This window comes from Protopterus annectens, chromosome 9.part0 (genome assembly GCF_019279795.1).
Source record: "Protopterus annectens isolate FY-2018-M chromosome 9.part0, PAN1.0, whole genome shotgun sequence".
Taxonomy (NCBI): Eukaryota; Metazoa; Chordata; order Ceratodontiformes; family Protopteridae; genus Protopterus; species Protopterus annectens.
This window is the reverse complement of record NC_056743.1, coordinates 1,782,772,431-1,782,800,026: the sequence shown is the minus strand read 5'-3', so window position 1 is coordinate 1,782,800,026 and position 27,596 is coordinate 1,782,772,431. Positions and strand designations below refer to the sequence as shown.

The 27,596-nt window shown below is 38.6% G+C and overlaps 1 long non-coding RNA gene across 3 annotated transcripts in view; it reads right to left on the bottom strand.

Annotated features, from left to right (window-relative positions):
* Window positions 1–650: 650 nt before the first annotated feature.
* LOC122810989 overlaps window positions 651–27,596 on the bottom strand; it is a 271,067-nt gene continuing 244,121 nt past the window's right edge. For all 3 annotated transcript variants that reach the window (XR_006366179.1, XR_006366180.1, XR_006366181.1), the window contains one exon: window positions 651–1,966. This is a non-coding gene — a long non-coding RNA (uncharacterized LOC122810989). The remainder of the gene's footprint in view (window positions 1,967–27,596) is intronic.

The window sequence follows — 27,596 nt, the reverse complement described above, 5'->3', positions numbered from 1 at the left end:
CAAATACTAGAACAAATAGCAAAATGCTAACACTCAATCCAGTTTTCAAACCTTCCATCTAGTAAGAAACCTTGCCTGAATGCACATACTCATGGACAAGAACAATTATTATACAATCTACAACAAGCCCATCTTAATAGCCCAAATAATTCTGGGGCTCTACAAAATAATGGAGTGAAAACAGATGAAAAATCACCAACCTAACCCACTAAAGAATCTAAGCACACCATTGCCTGTAAATTTAACAAACACTTTGTAGCTGCCACTACCTCATTCATTCATAGTGTTGTGCTAGTTACTTATAAAAGTAATAAGTTACTATTACTAGTTACTTGTAAGTGGAAGTAATATATTACTATTACTTATTACTTTTCTAGAAAAGTAATATATTACTATTACTAGTTACTAACTAAAGTAACTAGTTACTTTTACATAAGTATAGTTTATCAATTCGCATATTCAAATTTACTGAAACAGTACTTGTGTGTTAGGAATGCATGCTTACTGCACATGAATATGAGTGTATTAAAGTTGTATACACAATGTTACAATAATGATGAATAGCATTTTACAGTTTACAATGACCCACAGACTAGTCTTTATAGTCAGAGTCACAATTTAATACTTACATCAAAGTACACACAGCCAGCAGCAAAAGATGCAAAAATGCTTACAGAAAATGTCATACAGGTCTAACAAAGGCAACCAAAATATCACTTTATTTAGCTATTCACAATGACTATACAATGAATGAGTGGAGAAACAGTTCATTGATATAAAAGAGAATCTGATGGAAACCTTAGCATTTCAACTGTTTGCACTATGGCTGATATTTGGACACATCAGAATTGTAGTTTCTTTGGCATCACAACCCACTGGATCAACTGTGATACACTTCAAAGAAAGTCAGCTGCTTTGTCATGCTGCAGATCACAGAAGAGGCATATATATAATCTCATAGCATCAGCTCTTGACAGCATTCACATCAAGTACAAGATAGATCAAAAGTTGTGTGCGACAATTACTGACCATGGCAGCAATTTTGTAAAGGCTTTCAATGTCTTCTCAGAATGTGAGAGATCTGAGACTACAGGCATTCTGTCCCAAAATGAGGATGATGATGGTGAAGTGATTTACAACACCATGACAGCCATGCTGAGTCTGTCAAGGCAAAGCGAGAACACCTATTCACTGCTTTCCCATCTGAGATGTGAAGCACATGCATTGAATCTAATTGCCATGTACGATGTTGAATCTGCTTGTAATGATGCACAGTATAAAAAGATCATGTGAAGCACCATGGCCAAATGCTATGCTGCTTGGAACAAGGCTAGTCGTAGCACCCAAGCTGCTGAGGTGGCTTGAAATAAGTGTGATCTAGCATTGATTATTCCTAATGTGACATGATGGAATTCCACTTTCTACTCGATGGAGAGAATTCACATCATTGCAACTCAGGGTGAAGGCTTGCTGAATGAGATATGTGAATGGACTGGAATTGCCATCTTCAGGCCTGCAGATATTACCTTTGTTGCTGAGTTTGTTCAAGCAATCCAGCCCGTGGTAATGGTTCTGGGCATCCTGCAGTCAAAGCTGAAAAGTTTCATGGGAATCCTTATCCCCACCATTATGTGCCTGAAAAAAAAATTGTCCAAAGTCAAGCAGTCTGTGAAGCTTGTTGTGCCAATAGTTGATGTTCTGCTTAAAGGCACTGAGGCTCAGTTTAATCATCTTCTGGAGTGTGAAGAGCCCATTCTGGCTAGCACAGTGCATCCACAGTTCTATTTGTGATGGATGGATAGCAAAGAACAGAAACTCAGAGACAAGGCTGCTCCTTGATGCCATGCAGAAACTGGATGTATTATGTATCTGGGTTTGAGCAGTATTGCATTGCATTTCTGACAAGATCACAGTGTAGTACATCATGGTTAAGAATCAACATTCGGGGGGGGGTATCCAGCAACACCTGCAAAATATAACATGACATAATTTCAAGGGGAGAGTGGCTATAAGCATAATTTGTGCCTGTCAGCGTTTATTTTACGTATTCTTCCACAAGTTACCAACATCTACCCATTTCAGAAAATTTCAACCATAAAAGGCCACTCAGACATCTGTCATTTCATTACAATCCACCAATATTAGTCAACAATAAGCACAATCTCTGCATAAGTAAAAATCATCTGAATATTTCCACATTAAAGAGAACTGTAACTAATGAAGAGGTTGCTACCAGCAAATAACTTTGCATCTACAAATTCAGTGTCTGCTGCCCTTTAAAGAATTAAATTGCTGATGTTACATTAAAAAAACTTTCAGTAGTTGTTTTTGCATGCTCCAAGTTCAATAACTACATTTATGGTAGATCTGATCAAACAGACAAAGATCATTAACCTTTAGTCACTATTTTGAAAAAGTCTTTACATTCAGCTCCAGCAAGATTGTAACACAATTTACTAAGGCTCGAAGGGAGTAGATGACAAAAAATATTGTTGTTCATCTCTGTGAGACTAAGAAGTAAGTTGTGACTTTCTGACACCCCCAGACTCCAAAGTACAGTAAACTCTCAGTGAACCAGAACTCAAGCAACCGGCACTCTCAAGCATCCAGAAAAAAAAATCAAAGAAATACAGTACAGTGTGAACAACTCAATTTTCATGTGTTACATTTTATTTTTTCCCTCTGCAGAAACATACCTTATGTTTTTAGAGTTTGAGTTTTAAAAAAGAAGATACAAATAATTCCCTCTCTCCCCAACCTGAGAATAAGTCAAACCAAACAAGTCAAATAGCTAAACTGGCAACACCTACTTCACACTCAGTCAGTTTACAACAAATTGCACATTCTCTCTCCAACCTCCCTCACATACAGTCTCTTTAGCTTTCATACATGCATTTACTCTCTTTCTGCCTCTGATCTCTCACACAAACTCTCTTTACATTTTACAGCACAATGCACAAACACTAATAGACATCTGCTAAACATACCAATACTGTCTCACAATGAAAATAGACTTGGGATTAAAACTTCTCTGACCTTGCAACTCACATTCATTGAAACAGCATTGAAACCCACACCACATCCAAAGAAAATGCATCTGGCCAGTGGTGGATAAAGATTACCTTTGGGCTGTTTTCAAATCATTGGCCCCTTGCACACAAAACAAGAAACATACATGTGTTATTTTCTTTGATACACCTTCCTGACTTTAAGTTATATTCCTTGTATAATACAGCACACTTGTTAGATAGAGCACATTTTAAATTTATTATCTGAACATTTTTCCAGTAGGCTGTACTGTAGGCAATGAAACAAAATGCATGAACCAATAATGACAAAACTGCCCAATTCAGAACATCTCCATCATAAAAGTCTACTTCCATACCCACACTATAAATAGAATGACAGTAGTGTAAGCCATAGGCATCTTGCACAGATTCTCACACTTATTTTCAATTTCAGGTTTTTAAGGGGGGGGGTGGCCAAAAACCAGGGATACATTTTAAACATTGCTTGTATAATTTTGGAAAGTTGCTAAAATATAATGTTGTGTTACCTGAAAAATTTTATTGAGCTGCTCTGCTTACTGCTTACTGCTTGCTCGCTTGCTGTGGGATTTGAAGTCTTCTTAAGACACACAGTCTTGCTGTGCTGTTTACTGCTGAATCAGAGACACATAGCTTTGCATGACTCCATCTGTAGTCTGTTTAAAGCACCAAGCCTTTCAAACTGCACACTAATAAAGAAATATATTTTGCAGCTATAAGCACAGTTACAGATAACTTATTTTATAACAAACCACACGTAGTCTGTCAGATTTGTAGCATATATTTACAAAGTTTTCCTTCATTACAGATATGAATGATGACTTCTACAAAATACCTCTCTCTGTCCTTCTCTCACATAACTGAATTACTACAATAGCTATATACAGAGCTAGTCACGCACACAAGAGGTTGGTATTTCCTCCTGGTATATTTTCCTGGCCTTCTATGGGAAGTCACATAATGTCTGTTTTTAGACTTTTCTATTGTCCTTTTGTGATTTAAGCACTTTTGCTGATGTGAGGATGCCATTCTGAATGGAAACATCTGTATAAGCTGTTCCTACTTGAAAAACATCACGTATTGCTGAATTTATAAAAAAGGATGTCTGTTAATAGATATTTGTTCTACAAACATGAGAAAATCATGTAATCCTTGCTTTCCAATACTGCTTTGTTAGGCTTTTCTTTTTGATGCTGTGAAGAGAAGCCTGTCTGTTATACATATAGTATGAATGCACATTTTACATTGCTAAACTCTATACATATATTCAAGCAAACATTTTATTCTATGCTTTATCTTTCAGCATATTTATATTCATAATATCTAACAATTCCCTCTGTTTTTAAACATACTCAAAACATTCTATATAAAAAACACATTATTTTTATATAAAACCTTTAGTCTTTTTTGATACAAGTCAAAATGCAATTTTACATAGTTAATACAATGAAAACATGTATTACTACCAAACCTGAATGTATTTAACAACTTTTTCTTTTGCAGACCATTCTGTGAAAATATTTTATCAGTTATGAGCTGTGTCTGTTTTAATTTTACTTGATTAATTTATTCTTTTGCAATCACAGAATTTAATTTATGACTTAGAATTGTTTCATTAACTCTTTGCAACTGTTAAATTAACTATAAGAGACAATAATTATGTGCTACTACAAGCATTTATACACTGCTGAAAATATACAGTTTTAATGTCATTTTAACCATCACATTGTGGTCATGTCTCTGAACTGCTCAATAACATCTTGGTAAAATACTGAACTGGGCTTAGATAATAACTACTTGAAAGCAATTATTTTACTGGGGTAAAACCAGTGATATTACAACTTGACAACTTACTTTTGAACTTATTACAATGTATCCTGTACAGTATGTATTTACACAGACTGTTTGCTATTTATGCATTTCAATCTAGTAGGTACCCTGGACCCATTTTTCTTTAAATATTTTTTTTACACATATTCATTACTAGACAATTTCATTTGTACTGAATGTTTCTGCATTTGTACATACAAAGACTATCATTTGTACTGAATTCTTCTGCATTTGTACATACAATGACTATAAAGTACATTTAGTCTAATTTTACAAATTTAATAACATTAATATTAAGCAAAATCTTTGAAAATTTTTATGTCTCTTTAGAAATATCTAGTGGAATTGATACCATATCCATATGTCCTGTTATTTTAAACTACATACTCAGCAATTAAAAATATTCATGCTTTTTTATACCAACATTGTTTTGCCAAAAACATATTAAAAATAGTGACCATTCTTGCTATTAGAAACATTTATGCATTTTGCATATCTTTATTCTCTCTTGTATAGCTTTAATAAAGCAATTTTAAATCATCTCTTGTTTTTTAAACCATCTCTTGTATAGCTTTACAATTTAACAGGTTGTAAATACAATTTAATTCTAAACAATACAATAATAACCATTATGATAGCTATTAACAACTTGTAAAATATCTTATCCTGTCAGGTTTAATCCAGTTTACCAGTATTTCTAATACACTAATACCTGTTTTTCCCCCCATAAAAGAGTATTGTCAAGAAGGAATGAGATATTTTTTCCTGTAGCTTTATTTTAGACCCTTGTTGTTTAATTTTTCTGTAGCTTTATTTCAGACCCTTGTTGTTTATTTTTTCTGTAGCTTTATTTCAGACCCGTGTGCAGTACTGCTTATACAGTCAGTGTAAAACTGAGAAAGTGCCCCTCCCCCTGTAGTACTTCAGCACTGTTTACCTGCTCTATGCTGTGAGAATAGAATGGATGTCAGCCCAACACTTTGGTTATACATTTATTTTATTAGGTTACTCAATAAAGCTTTCACTGTATATTACCTCTAGTAGGTATTTACACCCTCCTGCACAATTGTTTTGAACTGCATGTATACTATAGCCCATTTGCTGGCTGTACTTGATGCAACTGAGTTTTTTTCTTCTCTTTTAACATTTACTTGCAAACAGATTATCAGTGACATCTATGCACAATTGTGGCATTTTATTACAATTACCAAATAGTGTTGCCTGTAAACATTTTAACAAGTCTTTTTTAATAACAATGATGCTTTAGAAAAACTCAAGCTACTTGCCTGGCAATCAGTCTTGTTGTTTATCTTGCCTTTCCAGCATTTCCTGTAACTATTCATTCAGTCTAGGATGGTCTGAGCTCACATTTTATACTCTATAAACTATAATTAATTATTTTGGCATTTTTCCTTTAATGTGATTGTGATTTGCATAACTATGCATTTATACTACATAAATAGACATTATTTTACAATTACCTTACATGGATTTCAGTATTTTTTACTTTTTTATTTAACTATTTAACTGTCCTGCCATTAATTTTACAAAAAACTGTTTGACTAATACCATCTGTGATTTTATTTATTTTTAAAATTCAGAACTTTAACTGTTTGGTGTTACTATACAATTATAACATATGTTTATTTATATTTGCTGTTGTCTGCCTTTTACTTTTGTGCATTGTAAACAAATGTACTCTAGATGAAAAGAACACACATGCATGTCTGTCTTGTATATGTATATCTTTATACAAGCATGTCATGTCCCTACCATCCTAGCATGCATGCTTAACCATTTTCAAAACATAAACATATTATAAAATATATTTCTTTTGCACAGATTAACTGTGTATGCAGGAAATTCCCAGTCTTTGTCAGTTGAGCTAATTTATTTCCTTTATCCTGCAACTGCTGTTGAATTTCATGTGATGTTGCATGGTCTTTCTGACATTCTTTAGTAAGCTGTTCTGCTGAGTTTGAAACTCCTATGCACTTTTGAAAAGATGTGTGTATAACTTGTCTAAGCTTCCTGAACTCATTGTGTCTGTCTTTTAGAAGTTTATTACATTTCTTTGTAACAAAATGTACTAGAGTTTCTATCAGTAACTGATTTGACTGTTGTTGCAACTCTGAAATAAACCTTTTGCATCTGGTGACAGAACATAACTGTCTAACATTTGAATATAATGTCAACATATTAACTTTTCTTGGTTCTTTACCTTTACAATTTTTGTCTGTACAGTCTAACCTTTGGATAATGTCATGCACTGTATTTTATGACATTGTACACACAATAAACATTTTTATACCACACATGATTTTATTTCAGATACCAGTCAAATACTATAATCCATTTGCATAATGCCTTACTATCAAATTGCAATCCATTTGCATAATGCCTTACTATTAACATGCCCTAATAAGGTTTTACATTTGCTAATATGCTGTATATACATTTATTCTGTTATTATTATTACCTCTATGGCATGGCATTCATACTGTATGTAACACAGAATAATTTTCTTACCAGTCAACAGACAGGCAGATGGCCAAGCTGCTTTACTGTAGATGGTTGAAAAGTTTCTGTAGTCACTTGTGAAGTTGGTACAGCAAAACTGGCAGATTCAGTCTTACAACTTCGTCTTGTACCTTTTCTGGAGAATTTATGGAACTGCTCCACCTTCCTGCAATGCAGTCTCACCGGATTTAGACGTCTATTAAACTGTATTGCTACAAACTGTTGAAAACTGTAGAAATCTGAAGTACTTCACATAAACATTACTGTGCTTTTACAGGAGTGACATTACCCATTCACTCCCCCTGTTTTTGGATACAGGCTAGGAACATTGTCAAAGGATCACATTTCAATGGCAAGTTTTGAACCTAGGACCCTGTGCACTACAGTCAGAACAACATACCACTATGCCAAATCAGCAGTTTCCTGAAAGACAGGAAGATTGAAACTTAAATGGCTATCATTTAATGAATTCAATTCTTACTTCTCACCATAGCTCTTAACCTCTTAGCACAATAAACCTAGACAAAGCCAATAATGGGGGAATACAGCCCCAGAATAGGGACACATTTCAAATACTGATTTAATAAACTTAGAAAATGCTAGAATAAAGGTTTTGTGTTACCATTTATTTTCTGAAGAATATGAAGTCTGAAATTCAAATAAATCCCTGTCATTATTTAATGAATTCCGTCCTGCAGTGATCTGCCACAAAAATCCTGAAAACCACAGATTGTATGAGGAACAGATCAAATTCACAAGTGGTACTGGCTAGGGAGTTTAGCCTCTTTTTACCTTGTACCCAAGGTACAGGGTATGAGCCTGAGTACCTCTAGCCACCAGGTTTATCAAAAAGGAGCATTTTCACACACACACATGTATGGAATCCTTATGTAAAATGTTACATATTTGTGCAGTACTTAATACCAGGAGCAGTAATATACACGGAATATACATGGAATGTAAAGTGTGCTGTATCTTAGTGTTTCCAGTATTTTCTATGAAGTATCAGTATTTCTTTAAGATTAAGTAAAGCAGAACAGATGTCAAAGTCTGTTTTGAATAGAAAAACAGTTATTTTAATTACATCTAATTAAAATAACATATGTTCTGAGGTTCTAATGTTTGCACAAGTCGCCATTTCAGAATATCGCTAGTCACAGAAAGCATACACATCACCATGTATAAATGGTAGAATGTTGTATATGTAGCTCAGCCAGCTTACAAAAAAGTATTTCACAGCTATCAGCTGGTGTGCACATATTTTATTTGTACTGAAATGCATCAGCTACCAAGATATTCTTACAGGTACATATATAAAACCATTCAAGCTGTGCAGCACATTTTATTCTTTGTCTGCATGTATCTGTTCCCTCACACTGCATCTAAAACCCCACATTTTCCCCACTCTAAAGAAGTACACTCATTTGGTAAGCTGATGTTATTAGTGAATGACTGCTAAAGACTGGTTTGGTGACATGGCATAATCTAGTGACATGGCATAATCTATATTTCAGCACCTCAGTGATTTGCATAATGAAACTGAGGACCATCAAAAGAAACTACCTTCTAGTGAGTGCCATTTAAGACAGTAATGTGAAGGATTTGGGGAAGAATAACATCACATGCAGCCAGTGCTTAGAAATCCAGAATGATTGCTTATACAGTTCTTTCCACAAATCTTCTGCAATAATGAATTCTGCTTTACCATCCTTTATCCCTCTCTTTGATCTTGTACTTTTTTGTTGAGAGGAAGAGGAATGACAGCTAGGAAACCCCCCTCCTTCATACAGTCCTCAAGCATACATACATACAGCATAATGCAGCACTAATGTTATAAAATGCATGAGAAGTGATAAAGGAATAAGTGTGGCTTACATATGTAAAACTTACATGCACTAAAGATACATGTTGCACTGATGTAACATCATAGAAAGCAATTAACTTTCTGCCAGTCATAATGAACAAATATGTGAGCAGACTGTAGACAAGCTGTAAACTTTTGAAATGCAAATTACTATTCCTTTCAATATGCCCATATCTTTTTTTGTATAATAAATTACACAAAACATTTTAAAAAATTATTAGACTTAGCAGAAACATGTTATAGCAATCCAACAAAATATCTGTTTACCTTAGAACCTTAGAAACACTTTGTGAGAAGGTGAAACCTCCATAATGACGTTTAGTTATACACAGTATAAACTATGTACATTTACTGCATCCCCTATGCATTGCACTACTTTTGCAAAAAAAATGTTCTTTTAAATGCAAAAATATATCTTTTGGACTTTATTTGGTATCTATTTTTTATCTGGCTACACAGCCATCTTTTATTTCAGTTGGATTTCTCCTAAAGAAATCAAGCCCTTGCCAAAAAGTCTGAAACAATCAATTTTAACTTTCACTATCCTACATCCTACATTTTAAAGAACTAAGCGTCTGACCTTTATTTTCAGTCTGCCTTTGACCACAGAAATTGTTTCACTTTCCTTCAAGCACTCTTACACAATTTCTTTCCCTAAAACTTCATCAGCAAAATCACTCAGAGAATATCTGCCCTACATCTAACCTTTGCCCTTTTGCCAAAAAAATTGAAAAAAACTCATATAAACAATCATTCATACTCATTAACTGTGTTCTTTTAACAGATAAACAACGTGTTTATCTAACAACATGTATTTACAAATACTTTCAGCACAACTTTTATCTGCCACCGATAACATTTGCAGAATTGTTAATGATGGTCTCATCACGGCTGGCCTTTTCAACAACATGACAATGGCTTTCAAAACAGTTTCCTACTTCTTAGAAAACTGGAAAGATTCAACTTTGTGAAGAATACCATTACAAGGTTCCAAAGCTATATGGAAAACAAAACGTTTTAAGTCTGCCTCACTTGACAATTCCCTTCACACACACACACACACACACACACACACACGCACGCACACACGCACACACACGCACACACACACTTCCCTGAACATAATTCCTGTTTCAGAAAAAAATAAAATGGTTTCCTTACCCCGCTCACTCGCATTTATTCAGTTAAATCCATTCGGAGTGCCATTCCCACTCGCAAAGCATTTGAACAGCTGGAAATGTGTGCATGACGTCAGCTCCTTGAGGTCAATTCTGACAGGCTGGAATTTGGAACACCGAGTAACGCAAAAAGTAATGCACATTTGCATTACTAGTTACTAAAAAAAGTAACATTACTATACTGAAAAGTAACACCTAGTATTACTAGTTAGTAAAAAAATGTAATATATTACAGTAATGCGTTACTCCTATCACTGTTCATGCAACATACAGACCATAATCCCATCTGCTCCAACCAATATAATGGACTCAGCTGAATTCCCTTTTAAACTCATTCTGCCCTAGCAATTTTAAAATACATCTTCTCAAATTAACCTGCTTCCACTTTAGCAGCTAAGCTTACTGTAGAGTCATCAAAACTGGTGCTAATGCACTATCCTACCTAGTGTCTGTTCTTATCAACAGATCCATTCAAGAATTCTTTGTGAAATTAAAATCCTACAGCATTGAACCATCTAACTACTGACCAATTGTCATATTCCCAGTCCTCTCCAAAGTCCTAGAAAAAGGCATCCATACACACAGTCAAAAAATATCTTCTACATCATTCACTTATACAAAGGAGGAAATGCTATTGAACTATCCAACTATAGACGAATTGCTATACTCCCACCCCTCTCCAAAGTCTTACGAAAATATATCAATATAGAAATCCTAAAGTTCCTCTGAGAGGAACAATTACTACTCCCTGCATAATGTGGAATGTGCCCCAACTACAACACTGAAACAGCCCTACTCTCATTCTTCGACTCTATTAACCAAATCATAAATGAAGGACATCTGGGTCTACCTGGTTTCTTGATGTCTCTAATATACAGTTTCATATTAGCTATTACTCTACAGACAGTCATCCCCATTCTTTAAAACAAGTGGAGTTACCTGGTTCACCAGGTCTATGTTCAGCCATCGAATGAAAATTCACTCAAACAGCTAAACATCAAACCCTAAGCATTGAAAGTTCACTTACCAAACATTCACTTCAGTGAATGAGTGAAACAGGGAAAGTAGCTAGCTGTCTAACACTTCCTTGTCTCACACAACAAAGCATTTCAAACCCATCCAGGTGGGGGGCTTTGCCCCCACACACTACCCCTAATTATATATATCAACTTTGAGACTGCAGTAAAGTGGGGAAAAGGGCAGATGGGGGAGTGTTGGACAAGTAGTTACTCTCCCTGCCTAAGTGAACTTTCAATGCATATGGTTCAATGTTTAGCCATTCAGGTGAATTTTCTTTCGATGGCTGAACATTGACCTGGTTCACCAGCTATCTCAGGGTACATAGCCAGTTTGTTCAGTGGTTGCATAGTTTCTCTACAACCAAGCAGTGCGAATAGATGTTCCACAAGACTCTATTTTAGGCCCCCCCCATTCAACATATTCATAAATGATATGCAATTAGCAGCAAAACATGACACTGTTATATAATATGCTTATGACCTGACCCTAGTCTATTGACACCTAATCTTTTATAGATACAGTTCATCACCCATGAATCTTCTTAGCTATTGAAATGTGGCTAGAATAATCCCAAGTACTACTGATCGCCCAAAAAACTAAATTGATTATGCTCTCTTCAATCAAGATGACCATTGACCATCACATGCAATAGTTCAACTAAAAAAATTGTCCCAAACTGGGCCTACTATGTAAGGCAAAAGACAAAATGATGTCTCCCAGGCCATAGCCAAACAGCCGTTGTAACCTCCATCACTCCTGATACCCAGCTTGCTGCCTGCATCCTCTATCTTCACAAACCCCACAGCTAAAAAAAGTTTTCCAGGCTGTTAACCTATATAGTAGAACTAGTGTGAGATTATTTTTTTCTGTTACATATTGTATTTGATGTTCAAGTTGGTTGAGGTGAACAGAACTAATTTAATTTAATTTAATTAGGAGACTGCAAAATTTACCACAAGCCTATGTAGTAGATTAAATTACTACATTCCTCTTATGAAAATCGATTGGGTATAAATGCCAAACTTCCTTAGTTGTGATCAACCTAATATAGCCTATAAGATACCATATCAATAACGAAAGTTTCACAATCACCAGATTCCTTCAGTGTTGCACCCTGCTATAAAGGTAAGATCCAAATATCAATACCTAGCTCTGACACAAATATCAAATGAAACTCATGAAGATGCCCTCTTCTCTGTAAAGATTTCCAAACTCTGGAATAATACATCAATCATCCATCTATCCACAGCTCCTTTTTCACATTTTCGCACGTGGGGTCAGGTGTCACTTCAACAGTGGCAATCATCTACAGCCAAGGTTTACAGAGCTGGGTGACTAACCTTGCCATGGTTGTTCTTCCACAGCACACACTCAAATAGACACACACTCACATTTATGGCCAGTTTAGAGTGTCCATTCATCATCCTTTATCAAAAAAAGTCAACAACTTCCACACTTTCAAAACAAACTTAAGAAAACAGCTAATGACCAGCTCCATGGCCTAGAGTAATAAAACCATGACTATGGCTCAAGCAGCCTGGGTTTAATTAGTGGCACAGTGAGGTACACAAAGTAGTTTGAATTCCCTCATGCGGACTGAGGAAATAATCATGGAGTGCTGCTGAGGATGGCCCAGGTAGCTTGCTGATGTCAATCCACTGTGAAACTGATGGACAGTTCAGCACCAATGATGACAGAGCACCCTATCTTTGAAACTTTGATGACCATGCACAAGAGTGGTATTTAAAAGGGAAACACCCTTGGCAGCCTGGGACACCTCACTCTCCTCACTATCCCCTTCCATTATGTGAAGAAAGTCTATAGGAGTAAAGCAGAGGCAGGAAACCCAGCAAAGTAGAACAGACATAGCGGCCAGCTGAAGGCTAGCTACATAGAGAATAAAGGTGGTGCCAACAAAGTGCTAGTTCAGACTATCAAAACTAATAACTCAGACGGTGACTCTCTCTTTGCCAACTCTGCAGGTAGATCCTGGAACTCACTCCCAGCTGATATTATTTTACTTACCACCCTGAGTCAATTTAAGATAAGACTCGAACAATATTTGACACTAAACTGGCTATGTCAATGTATCAAACCATAGGTTCATAGGTTCATAGGTTTATACTAGGCTATCTGCCCTAAGGCATTTATAAGCCTAGCCCAAATTTTTGTGGCTTACGCCACCCCTTATATGAAAAAATACTGTGCCCATTAGTTTGTTGTGCCTCTGTCCAGCAGTGACACAGAGATGATTCCTGGGATAAACCTACGATCTCCCATCCACAGGTCAAGATTTCTCTTGAACAGAGCCAGCGAGGTGCTCTGCCTCACATGGACCGGGATTTTATTCCACAGCATAGGGAGTCTCTGAGTGATAAATCTATCCCTCCAGCACGTCCTATTTATATCCGTGCTAAGGTTTAAGTCGCTTGCTCTAGTGGTTTTGGTGGATTTGGATTTTTTGAGGTGGAGCATGTCCATTAATTCCGGGTTGGACATGGCCTTGTATGTCAGGCACATGTCACCTCTGAGCAGACAGTATGCAACTGAATAGAGCTGGAGTTTCTTCAATCTGGCAGCATATGACAGATTTTGGAGTCCCTTTATCCTTTTGGTGAGGAACTTTTGGGGTCTCTCCAATTGCTGCAGATGTCGGGTGCGATACATCCCGAATGGGGCATTGTACTTGATCATTGGTCTGATAAGTGAAGAGTACAGGGGAACAATGACCTCACTAGATCTGGATGTGAATCCTTTCATGATCAGGTGGGCAATGTAGGTCTTTCTAACCACTTTAGCAACATGAGTGTCAAAAGAAAGGCCACTGTCAACCTGGGTCCCCAGGTCCCTGATAACCTCTTCTGTGCTTAGTGGATTGCCACCTATATGGTAGCTTGGGGTTACCTTGTTTTTCCCGAAGGGTATGACTATACATTTTTTGGCGTTTAACTTCAGGCCATGGCTCTGGCACCAGCTATCTGTTTCCGTGAGTCCCTTCTGAAGGATATCCATGTCCGATGCACTTTCCACTATGGCGCCCAGTTTGCAGTCGTCTGCAAACTTTGTCAGCCAAAGTCCTCCCATGTTGGCCTGTACTTCTGAGAAGTAGATGCCAAACAATAGGGGGCCAAGGACCGAGCCCTGTGGGACACCGCTTGTGACCGGCTTGGAGTCTGACATAGCGCCAGCAACTCTAACCCTGTGGGTTCTGTCCTTAAGCCAGTTTGCAACCCATCTTGTGACATATGGGTTTACATTTAAGCTGGTAAGTTTTTCTACAATACCCAAGTGGGGTATCGTGTCGAAGGCCTTTGCAAGGTCAAGGTAGGCTGTATGGACTGCCTTTCCCTCATCAATGGCCTTGGTGACTGTTTTGAAGAAGTCGACCAAGTTCAAAAGGCATGATCTGCCCTTGACGAAGCCAAACTGGGTCTGGTCCAATGTCTGCAAGTCCCCTATATCTTTGTTTATGAGCTCCATTATGATCCTCTCCATAGCTTTGCAGACTAGACTTGTTAAGCTTATGGGGCGGTAATTACCAGGGTCCGTAGAGGCACCGCCTTTGTGGAGTGGGATCACAGTTGCTGTACGCCACTCCTTGGGCATGTATCCTGTGGTAAGGCTGAGATTAAACAGCTGCCTTATGTGCGGGTTTAATTCCTCATTTACCTCATGTAGCACACAGCTGGGGACATCATCTGGTCCCATTGATGCTGTGTTTTTAGCTTTAGAGAGAGCAGCTTTCACCTGCGCATTTGAGATGTCTGGGAGGCTACACTCTGCTGGGATAGTTATCTCTCCTTTAGGGGGAGAGGGGGGTGAAGTTTGCACTGAACCTGTCTGCCAGTATGTTGGCAATGTCTGTGGGTTCAGTGGTTTTTGTATCATTTTGGACTAATTCTGAGCATATCTGGGAGTTTCCACCCAGGTTCCTAACATAGCTGAAAAAGGCCTTATGATTGTCCTTTGAATCCATGGCAATTTTTCTCTCAAAATTGGCCTTAGTTGATTTTATGAGTGCTCATATTTTTTACTAATAATGATCAGGGTGACTTCCCTTTTATGGATTTTGTTCTATCATGTAATAGCTTTCTCCTCTTATTGCAAAGTTTGTTAATGGCTGGGGTCCACCAGACTGGACGTTTGCCCTTTGTGGAAAGAGTCTTGGTTTTATTTGGGATTGCCTGATCCATGCAGTCCTGGAGGTGTTCATAGAAGGCATTTGTAAGGGCTTCCGCAGCTTGGGTTGTGGTTTCCACTGGCTCAGGGGCCTTGAAGGATACCACACCAGTCTTGAGTAGTGTGAAGTTTGCTTTAGAGAAGTTCTTCACTGTGGTCTTTTGTTTGGGGTGGGGGCGGGATGTGGATTTCCAGTGAGATTAGTTTATGATCAGATCTCACCAATGAGGGATATACTTCCGTTGTGGAGCATTTTGTCCCCATGTTTGTGATAATGAGATCTAGTATATTTTCTCCTCTCGTGGAAACAGTGACTAGCTGTTCCATGGCATTTGAATTTATGAACTCCAGGAACCGTTGGGCTAGAAAGTTAGGGCTTGAGTAATGTTCCCAGTCTATATTCGGGTAGTTGAAGTCACCCAATATGATGGTGTTTGGAGATACATTTATACCCTCCAGTGTCTTCAGGAAGGCTGTGTGGGGTTCCTGAGTTTGAGAGGGTGGCCTGTAGCACGCTACAATTTGTAGAGCAGTTTTGCCTATGGTTAGTTGCACCTGGATGGTTTCCGAAGCTTTGTGCGTTGCCACCAACCTGGAGGTGTGGGTATCCTTTATGAATATGGATACACCCCCTCCTTTTGTGGTGTGGTCCGGGTTTTGGGGCCAGAACGCATGATATGAGGTAAAACCTAATAGTGCCGGGGTGCTCTCAGGAGCCTTGAACCAGGTTTCACTTACAGCACAGACATCGATGTTCTCCATACTGAGAAGGGCCTCGAGTGCGTGCATTTTGAGATTTAGACTTCTGGCATTGAGCAGCATTACCCTCAATTTCTTCCCATTTTTGTTTTCTAGGGTGGTAGGTTTAGAATTTGAGCCTTGCCTAAAAAAGGCACTATGGGGGTGGCAAGAGCCTTAGCCAATATCCGGAATCCCAGGGGTGACAGGTGCAAGCCGTCCCTTGTGAAGCAGCATGGCTTGTCAAGCATGTCATCCCAGGCAGACAGACACTGGATCCCCTTTGAATGACACCAGACATTAAGCCAATTGTTAAAGCTGATCATCTTGTCTCTATATTGTGGCATCATTCTTGGTGAAGGAAGGATACTGCTCAGGGTCAGGGTCATACCTGCCTGGGCTACATAATCAGAGAGCTCCTCTATGTCTCTTTTCATGTAGTCCAGGGAGGTACGTCTCAGGTCGTTCACACCAGCATGGACAATGACTGTGTCATATTTGTACTTGCCGTGGAGTGACCAGAGTGATTGTGTTATGTGGCGGATTCTAGCACCCGATAGGCAGCTTACTGTGACCCTCTCCTTGTTCAGCCTGGTGAGTGGGACGTCAGTGTGTCTGACTATGGAGTCACCTATGACAAGTATGTTTGGTGTTGTATTTGGCCTTAAGGGCTGTGACTGCTTTGCACACTGCTTTTGTGGTTTATGTGTTGCTTGTGGGGTGTCTTGAGGTAGCAGTTGTTTGGGTGTCTGCTTTGGAGGCCTCTGCTGTTTAGGTAAATTTTTACTCAGAGCCTCCAAGTATGTCTTTGTGTGTTTATGTGTTTGATTCAGAGGTGTGGTAGCATTATGTGAGGCTGGTTTTGTGGTGTGTGTAGTTGCCTTCTCCTCCTGTCTGGTCTTGCCAGTCTTGAGTTGAGAGAGCTCAGCCTCCAGTTTGGCTAAATAGCTGCATCTCTCGCAAGTATTTGTGTTATGTGGGAGGAGGAGAGGGTTGTCTGTGTACATGAGGCAGTTATAACATTGCCTCAAGATTCCCAGATTCACCAGCTGGACCGGAGAGGAGATTGACAACTGACCTTTGGACATGCTAGAATAATATTGGGAATTCCTTAATAATTGAAAACAAGGGCCAGTGGGGAGTGAGGGTGTAGTGCTTTTAATTTTTAGTGCTGACTTATATAATTGCTTTAGTGAGCAAGTGCCAGGTAACTTGAGTGCAATGTGTTACAAGTAACTAAATGCAAAAATGACAAACAGTAACTTTCTTTCAAGTGAAACAAGGAACTAGTACAGTAAGCAATGCAGATATCACTAGTGATCCATAGAAGCGCTGAGAAGCCGCGTATTAGGTGGAATTAGCTTCCAGGGAAATAACAAGCAAACAAACAACAAGCATATAAACAAAGCTAGATTCAGCAGGCCTGGGTCTAGTCTATGCTAGAGCAAACAAGGTGTACCAATTTCAGTAAGATACAGTTCAAATATTCAGGCACTATAAACCTTTAACCAGAAATTCCCAGCTCAGAAGGGCAGAGTCCAGCCTCTTCTCCCACAAGAGTGCAGACCACGAACCTTCTTAATGTAAAATAACTGGCCTGAAGCCCAAGTGCCTAAACCAGAACTAATACCCTTGGACACTGGGCTCTCAATCAGCAATTCCCAACTTAGAAGGATGAAAGCTACCTGTCCTGCCACCACAGTGCTTGCCACAAACCTTCCTAATGTAAAACAACTGGTCTGAAGCCCAAGTGCTTAATCCAAAAGACTTAGAATGATAGCTACACTTTAATCAAGTTACAACCAAGCAGTAATAAATACAATTGAATACTTTAGAATGTCTGGATTAGTGCTCAAGTTACACAAACAAAGCTAGATCCAGCAGGCCCAAATCCAGTCTATTAAGTATGTAACCACTGTATATATTGTATCTGTAATCTTAACTGCTTATCTTGGAGCTTTTCTCTCCACGGGGGCCTCCGCTGAAAATGGACATTCAGTCAGACTATCCTGGTCAACAATTGTAAAATAAATAAAATAAAATACTCAAGGCATTGCAATTTCTCCTAGCCATTAAGGGAAAGCACCCAGTAATGGTACTTGCAGTATAAGCACTTGGAACAAACATTCTGTGCCTCATAGAAATGATCTAAATGTCTAAATGTACCAAAACATCTGCAATCGCTCTAAATGAATTTTCATCTATTTTTCTTATATAACTAGGTACTGATGGCACAAATGCTAAGTTTGTGAGGTATACCTTCTCTTTTGTTGTTCTTGACATGTGATATCCTTTACTATTAGCTGTGTGCAGTGCTGGACATTATTTCTGAGATTCCTAATATAGTTAAAGAAGAATCTGTGCTTATCCTTCACCTGGGTGGATATTATCTCATATTTGGTTTGTTTGATTTGATTATTGTCCAGAGTTTTTTGTAAAGTTTAGTAAGAGCATTATTGGCATCTTGAGAGTTAAATTTAGTTTTGCATGCAATGAGCTTTTTCTTTTTAACATCGAGCCTGTTTATATTAGGGTTTCTCCACAGGGAATTATTTTTAAATTTAGCATTGTATTTACTTCTAAGGGAACAGATGTGTCTATGCAGGTATTTACATGTGCATAGGATTTGGCAGTAAAGGATGACAGTAGTCACAACCCCCCACCAACACATATATTTGTCAGAAAAAACTGGCATCACAGCTATGGACTAAAACTAAATGCCAAGATATGTGTAATAGTATCCATCAAGAAGTCATCTACCCCTGGTAACTATCATATTGACAACACGCCTCTAAGAGTTGACTCGGTAGTCAGGGATTTGGGGACACTCATGGACAGTAATCTAGCCTTTGGCCATCATGTGTTTACAGTGGTGAGAAAATAATTCTATGTTGAGTTACTTATAAACAAAAGTTATGGCATCTAGGTCCAAAGAAGTCATTGTTCCACTGTATTTGGCATTCATCAGACCTATCATTGAGTAGAACGCCCCTTTGGTATGTACTAGGCAGGTACATCCAATAATTGCAGTGTCCACAGAGGTTCCTCACTAAAAGAATACAGACACATGTAGCATGACATATGCAGATCACCTCAAGGCTCTATCCCTATAATCTGTCTCCTACAGGCTGTTGAGGGGAGATCTGTCCTAGCATACAAGGCATCATCAGACCCCACCTTGATGGACCTCCTGCATAACTACAAAACAAACAGCGCCAGAATTGCTCATTCTAAAGACTTAAACCTTGCCTGTGATATAAATAGGACGTGGTGGAGATACTGGTATGTATCCCAGAGACTACCCCTTCTCTAGAACAGACTCTCTATCCATGCAAAGGAGAGTTCCTCCCTAAACCAATTCAAGTGTAACTTGGATGATTGGATGGGGAACAGGAAAGTCATCTCTGGTTTGGCACCTATGTCTCTAATGAACACAGGCAGCCTGTAAATGGTTCATCTCCCAAGCTCCTGCTTACACTTATTAAGGGTATGAGTACTTTTCAGAGATGTGGGATGCATTGCTACACTTAAAAAGGCCCTTGTGGTCATTAACCTAGTAAACACCTATAAACCTATGAACCTATTAACACTTGCCATGGGGATGTTGAGATGTAAGGGGTTTTGGAATTAAACCAAGTCATCATTTAGTTTTATTCGATTAGCTTTTTCATAAAAGGTTGCATGGCAACTTCCAATGGGTGGAGCCTAAGCTTTTTTATAGAATCAAATTATGTCCTGACATTAAAAACAAATTTTCATCTCTCTCGAACTATGTTGATACTAAAGAAGTGTAAATGACAACCTCTTTAGCATAAACTATTTTTATAGTGATAGTTTCTTTAGGTTCTAAGATATAAAATGTAATTTATAAGTCACAGTAAACATTTTACAACTACATTTGTAATATTTGTAAAAAACTTAACAATATCTCAGCAACCACTCTAGTTACACCAATAAGTTAGTAGCATTTTATTCATCCAGCTGAGAGCTTTCATATGAGGCTAAGTAGTTCTGTCTGTGCTACTTGGTTGTCTAGATATTTTGAAAAGCATGAAATTTATGACAATATAAATAAATATTCTATGAATAGTAATTAATAGCTCTTTACCTGCACTAGACAGAGGTCAAATATCAACATGGTTGTGTTTGCCATATTGTAAGCTTTAAGATGAAACATTTTAGTACTTTGTATGTAGCAGTTTTTTAAAATTATTAATGAAAATATGAACAAGCAATATTTGATGCCCAGAACGTCAGAAGGATGTATCTGCTAAAAACACCTACAGGCAACACCCAGCTGTAATGAGTTAAGGTGAATTTGACTGATGTATTCTACTTTGATCAGAGAAAAACTTACAATTTGTGGGGAGCAAAGCTACCCCATTTTGGTATAGACCAAGTCCAGGATTTTAATTTCCTTGGTTGTGGTGGGGGCTAATTGATCCAATGAGTTTGTATGGATGATGTCCAGATATTTCTGGGCATAAATGTTTTAGAATGTATACATTTCCCCATTAATGGAGGGTAGCTGTAGGCTCCTAGGAGAATGGTGCTTGCCCTAATGCATAGTGACTTCATACTGGTTGGGTAGGAGGTATGGGATGAGGGGGGACATAGAGGGAGTGTTATAGTTAGCTAAGTTGTGATTTGATAAGGCGTTTTGTTAATAGTAAGATGGATAAGGAGTTCCAAGTCATTATCATGTCTAATGCATCTGAAGGTGTATTTTTTAAGAATATGGAGACACCATCATCTTTAATGCCTTCATATAATGCAGTGGGCCTGAAGGTGTGGTAGGTAATAAAACCCTGACTGATGGAATGCTCTGACTGTTCTTGAACCAGGTCTCTGTGGCAATGCATATATCAGTATCTTCCAGGGTAAGGAGTGCTTGCAGGGAGTGATGTGTGTGTGTCTGTGTGTGTGTGTGTGTGTGTGTGTGTGTGTGTGTGTGTGTGTGTGTGTGTGTGTGTGTGTGTGTGTGTGTGTGTTTGCGTGTGTGTGTGTGTCTTTTTTCTTCTTCTTTTGTCCCTTGCTGGTGGCCAGCAGAGGTGGTCAACTGTGTAGTCAGTATGCTGCTGTGGGTGCAGCTGGATTGCGGACTTCCTTCATGATGCCTGTTTATGCTGTTCAGTCCATGGCAGCATGTCTGGCCTCCTGTAGGTTGAGACGATGGCTTCTCAGGACCTGTTCAACCCACGTCTTCTTTGGTGAAGACTTGTGAACTCTCCAGTTTGTGTGGCACTCTCTCCATAATAGTCTGTATGGCAAGTAGTGGGTGTTCATCTTGCACATGTGCCCAAACTGGCACAGCCTCCTTCTCTGGATCCGTTCACTAATTGTTGGCTGCTGATCACATCTGGTCCAGATGCTCTCATTTCTAATGTGGCCACAAAGCAAGATTACCAAAAATTGGCACAGACATCTCATTTGGAAAATCCCAAGCTTGTTTAGCTCTGGCTTGAGGAAGATCCATATTTCCATTCCATAAAGGAGAATTGACAAGATCATTACACAGAAAAGGTGAATCTTGGTGGTGATAGAGATGTTTGTCCTCTTCCATAGACACCACTTGAGTGAGGCAAATGCTGCAATGGCTTGTCCACACCTGCTATGGCCTTCAGCTGTTGATATCACCTTCTTCTCCTGGACCAGCGAACCTAGACACTTGAATTCTTGCATTTGTTGAATCTGAACTTCTGCGAGGTGGATGGTGGCTTGTGACACCTTGGTTACCATCACTTTGGTCTTGTCTGCATTTATCCAAAGGTCATACAATTGGACGATGCAGGCAATGTTGTAGGGGATATCTGTGGCCTCAGCATAACTGTATGACAAAAAGGTGTTGTCATTAGCAAACATCAGGTCAGTCACAGAATGGAATTCATTGTACCAGACTCTGCTCCTATCCTCAAATGCTCTCTTCATAATGGTCTCCACCACTGTGTTGAACAGCTGTGATGAGACCACATCCCCTTGACAGACTCCATTGTGGATGGTAAGCTCTTCAGACAGTTCATTCCGAATGTGCACTTGGCTGGATAAACCACTGCACAACATTTGAAGGAGTCTGATGATTTTCTTCAGCACGTGCTCGGTCTCCAATGTCTTCCACAGAGCAGACTAGTGGATACAGTCAAATGCAGACTTGAAATCGATAAAGATGATAACTGTACATTGTCCACACATGATTCTTTCCTCCATTAGCTGATTGATGGTGAAAATTTGATAGCAGCATCCACTGTTTGGTGTGAATCCAGCCTATTTTATCCTGCTGCTTTGCTCACTGTGTTTCTGCAGCCTGGATTGTATGATCATTATAAAGACTTTGCCGATGATGGAGAGCAGACTGATGCTGTGGCAGTTCCTTTTTTTTTTTTTTGTGTAAAGGCTGTTAACATTGAGCATCAATAAATTTATGTTATCTGGATTCTGGTTTGTTATATTAGAAGATTTAGAAGACTGAGGTTGCCAAAAAAAGCACTATGAATGGTGACAAGAATTTAGTTAGTATACAAAAGCCCTAGGGGGAATAGGTGTAGGCCATGCCTGACAAATGAGTTAGGACTGTCTGCCATCTCCTCCCAGGCTGATATATATTGTACCTCCTTAGTATGACACCAAAAGCTAAGCCAATTGATGAAGTCAATAATCTTTTTGTTTTTACTACAGCATCATTCATAATGATAGTAGAATGGTGCTCAAGGCTAGGTTCATACCTGCCTCAGACACATATTCTGAGAGTTCCATCACGTTTCTCTTTACATTGTCCAGGAGGTACATCTCAAGTCATTTACACCCATGTCACCACATGCACTATGACGGAGTCATACATGTAATTGTCATGCAAGAAGTCAAGTGCATTCATGATGTCATACATCCTGGCATCTGATAAGCAACTGACCATGACTCTCTCTTTACACAGCCTGTTGAGTGGTGTGTTACCTTGTCTCACTATGGAGTCACCTATGACTAGGATATTGGAGAGTGTTGCGGTTTGCCTTATAGATGTTTGAATTGAATCAGTGTGACTCTTACACATTGTGGGTGCTGCCTATGCTGAGTTTTTGTGAGGTTGCTGAAGGGACTTGTTTCTTAGGTTACAGGATGCCATTGTGGTTTGGGTAGGTTACTTATAAAGTCCTCAGCATAAGTAGGTCTATGTGTTTGGTCTGGACTATTTGTGATTAGTTTAGTGTGGCATTGTATGGTACTGCTAACCTGCATGTTATTTGCTGTGGCTTCAGATAGTTTTGCTTCCAATCTTCTTCTTCTTTTGGCTTTTTCCGGTTAGGCACACCCATTCACGCATGTCTTTCGAAGGCCACTCGACCATGGGGAGGACATGCAGACTCCACACAGAAGGTGCTCTAGCCGAGAATTGAACAGGGGAACCTCTTGCTGTGAGTCGACAATGCTACCGCTGCACCACCTCTGCTTAGGTAGTTTTGCTTCCAATAATATCATGTAAACACATCTAGTTTTGCTTCCAATAATATCATATAAACACATCTCTCACATACTGTGCCAGTTTTTCAAAGCTGTAGGTGGATATCAGTAAACATGAAATGATTGTTACATTGCCTCAGGATGGCCACTTCATCTAAGTTGGCTATAGAGATGGATGGAAAGTAAAACTCTGTGGTTGCAGGTACTTAGTAATGGGGGCCAAAAAGGGGTGTAGCACTTATAGGGCTTGGAGTTCATTACTGGACGTGCTATCTGTTTGGTACTGGAGACACTGTTGGTCTCAGTGCAGCTGTACACAGCTAGGAATACATTATCCTCTGTTCCTTCTCACTCTCAAAGAAGCACAAAAGCATCACTGATGCCAAGCTGCTTCCTAAGCAGGGGTTCAGTACTCTTGTTATTGAGCAGTATCATTATTGAGCAGTAACATTACTACAAATGTTGCAGGGTTCAGTACACTTGTTATTAAACAGTAACATTAATACAGATGTTGCAGGGTTCAGTACACTTGTTATTGAGCAGTAACATTAATACAGATGTTGCAGGGTTCAGTACACTTGTTATTGAGCAGTAACATTAATACAGATGTTGCAGGGTTCAGTACACTTGTTGTTGATCAGTAACATTAATACAGATGTTGCAGGGTTCAGCACACTTGTTACTGAGCAGTAACATTAATACAGATGTTGCAGGGTTCAGCACACTTGTTATAGTCTTCTCTTGGTAGATAAGAACCTACAACAGCCGAATGCAACAGAAAGTCAAGCTGCATAAAGGCAGCAAAACTGTAACTAAATCACAGTCTCATACTCACTTCCTAATCACACCAGCAGGATTCACTGTTCCTCTGTTCTTTCTCTTTTTATATATGTTTTTCTTTATCTAATCCCTTGCCACTTCTACATTCAGCTTGTCTCTTTGTTTTTTCCTCCAGTATATATCCAACTCTATTTTTTCCTGCACTTTCCTGTTTGTAAGTCCCTCTGCAGTTTTCCTTGAATTTTTTCTGTTATTAGCTCCTCCTGTTCTAAATATTCATGTCCTCCCCTTATCCTTCATATCGCTCTTTCTGCATGTTTCTTCTTATACTTCTTTGACAGTTGTTTTCCCTGTGCTTCTCCCACTTCCAGTATTATTGTTGAATTTTTTGCTGTGTAATAATTTTGCTCTCTACATTCATTTGTATTGCTTTTCCCCTGATTTGTAGTGCTTTCCTTCTACTTTCATTTCTTCTAGCTTCCTTCTGTACCACCTCTATCTCTCTCCATTTCCTAAATCACCTTTTTTTTCTTTTATCCTCTTGTTTCCTTCTGCACTCATCAGTTTTTGTCTGATAGTAACCTTGATCCTGTGTTACCAGTTCTCTTCCAGTTTCTCCCTGTCTTTCATACTGTCCTGTACTGACCCCTTTACTAATCTTTGCAGTGGTTCCTCATCATTTGTTTTCTTCTATTTACAGATAGCCCACCTCCATCACTTCCCACTGATTTCTGTTCCTGCATACTTACCTTAATTCTCATCACTGAATGTTCTGATATGCTACAAATTCGATATACCAAAATGTCGATGTTCACATCATAGAGACCCTGCACATTATATACAGTAATATAATTATTGCATTCAGACACATGGCTATACCACCATATTAACTCCAGGGAAGTTTAAGATACAGGGATGCTAGGGTCAAGGCCCACCTTCCAGAGTGGCATCATTCTAACATAAGGCAATGTTCTGAAGCAGGGTCAGGACACCCAGATATTTTGCCTCCACAGGGCATTAGAGTGAAAAGTCACAAATAAGTGCCTTAACTACCACAACACTAGTCTCACGCATCTCCCTTCTTTACATTACTGGTAACATCAGGTACGCCTCCAAAGCAGGGTCAGGACACTCAGTGATTTCAGCTCCAGAGGGCATTAGTGTGAAAAATCATGAAGAAGTTCCTTAAGTAAGAACTCTCCCTATATCATACCTGTTTAGTTAGGTATTTCCTAGATTAGTGTAGCGAAATTTCACTGCTGTTGGTATCTCCTGCCTTACAATGAGTGCAACTGCCTGCTTTCACTTTATTTTATGAATACTGAGGTGTTTCAGGAATACTTTCCATACCGGGTCCCTTTTCTACTGCAGTCCATTTATTATTTTTTTTACTGTACTGCTGTACCCAGACCACTCTCCTGACTGTCTCTCAGTTGTAAGGCACAGTGGGTTACTATTTATTTTGGCTGCTGCCTGTCCTCTCTCTGCCACATATATGTCACTCCTAACTCCCTATCTACTTTCTCCCATCTAGACTGGCCTAGTCTCCTTTAGCAGCCTCATATTGCAGTTTGATAGACTATCCATTTGTATCTTCTGCTGATACCATATTCCCTGATTTTCTTTTTAATATTTCCAACATTTTGCTGTTAGTTGTTAACATTGTCACTATGTTTACTGTGTCCTAGTCTATTAAGATATTTTTACTTACCTTTTATTAGCCCTGACTGATTTTTTCCTGCAGGACAGTAATTCTTGATTAAGGAATGTGTTGTATTTCAGTCCCTGCTGGGACACTGTAATTCCTCTCACACTCTGAACGCACTCTTTGACCTTCCACTGATAGTTGCACTCAGACTTATGGTTATGTCACTATATTATCTCCTGGGAAGTTTAAGGTACACAAAGTTTAAGTATAAGTGCTCTTTAAATCTTGAATAGTACCATTATTACACTGCAGCTTTTCACTTTATAGGATTGTAACTGTCGTGAATTTCCTTATTTGATGCATTTAATGTGTTATTTAAGTGTACATTATTTTGCTTGTTGTAATGCAATCCTTTTAATGTTACTTGCATGCATTTTATTATCTGTGCTGAAATATTGTGCTTGGTAATGTTAGTAACTATTCTGCTGCTCATTGATTATTGTGTGCTTATTTGATTTCAGTGGCTTTATGTAATTAATTAGTCAAAGGTGTATTCAGCTGATGTATTTGTAAGGGTTTGTGGCTTTTTATTTTTCTCTCTCTCTCTCTCTCTGTTTAACCTTGTTTGTGCAACAGCAAAGTTACTGTTAAGCCCTGATTATTAGGGCCCTAACACAGTGGTGGCTAGCTGATAAAGGAGTTTATCAGTAGGTAAAACAAAATTAAAAATTAAAGTACTGCAGGTCTGTTTCCAGCTCTTAAGTTAGCTTACTGTGCTTGGGAGTTACTGTTATATAACATACTGCATTTACACAACCAGACAGTCGATAAGAACACGCTTAGAGATTTACCCAAACTTTACTCCTGCATGAGTTTCTACAGTGTGCTTTTTCATTAAGATGATCCACCCAGCCGTTGCACTGCAGTGTATTTGTTTGGATTGCTGCTGTTAGGCATTAATGTGACTATTGTTCCCACTCTGTATATCAATGTTTAAGTAGTCTTCAAACATATTGCTTCTTCAGTTAACATACAGTATTTAGTGTATATGGTTTAGACAGATATTTTCACACTTTTCGTAACCTGCAAGCAACTTTTTCACATACATTTTACTAGGTACAGTGATGCTGGGATCAAGGCACCCCTCCCCCAATTGACATCAATGGTAATATCAGGTAAGGCTCTGAAGTAGGGTCACTCCACCCAGTATTTCTGCTCCAGAAAATATTAGAGTGAAAAGTCACAAAGGAGAGCCTTATGTAAGGACTTTCATTATATTGTAATTGTTTAATTAGGTACTTCCTTGATTAGTGTAGGAAAATTCACTTTTGTGGGTATCTCAT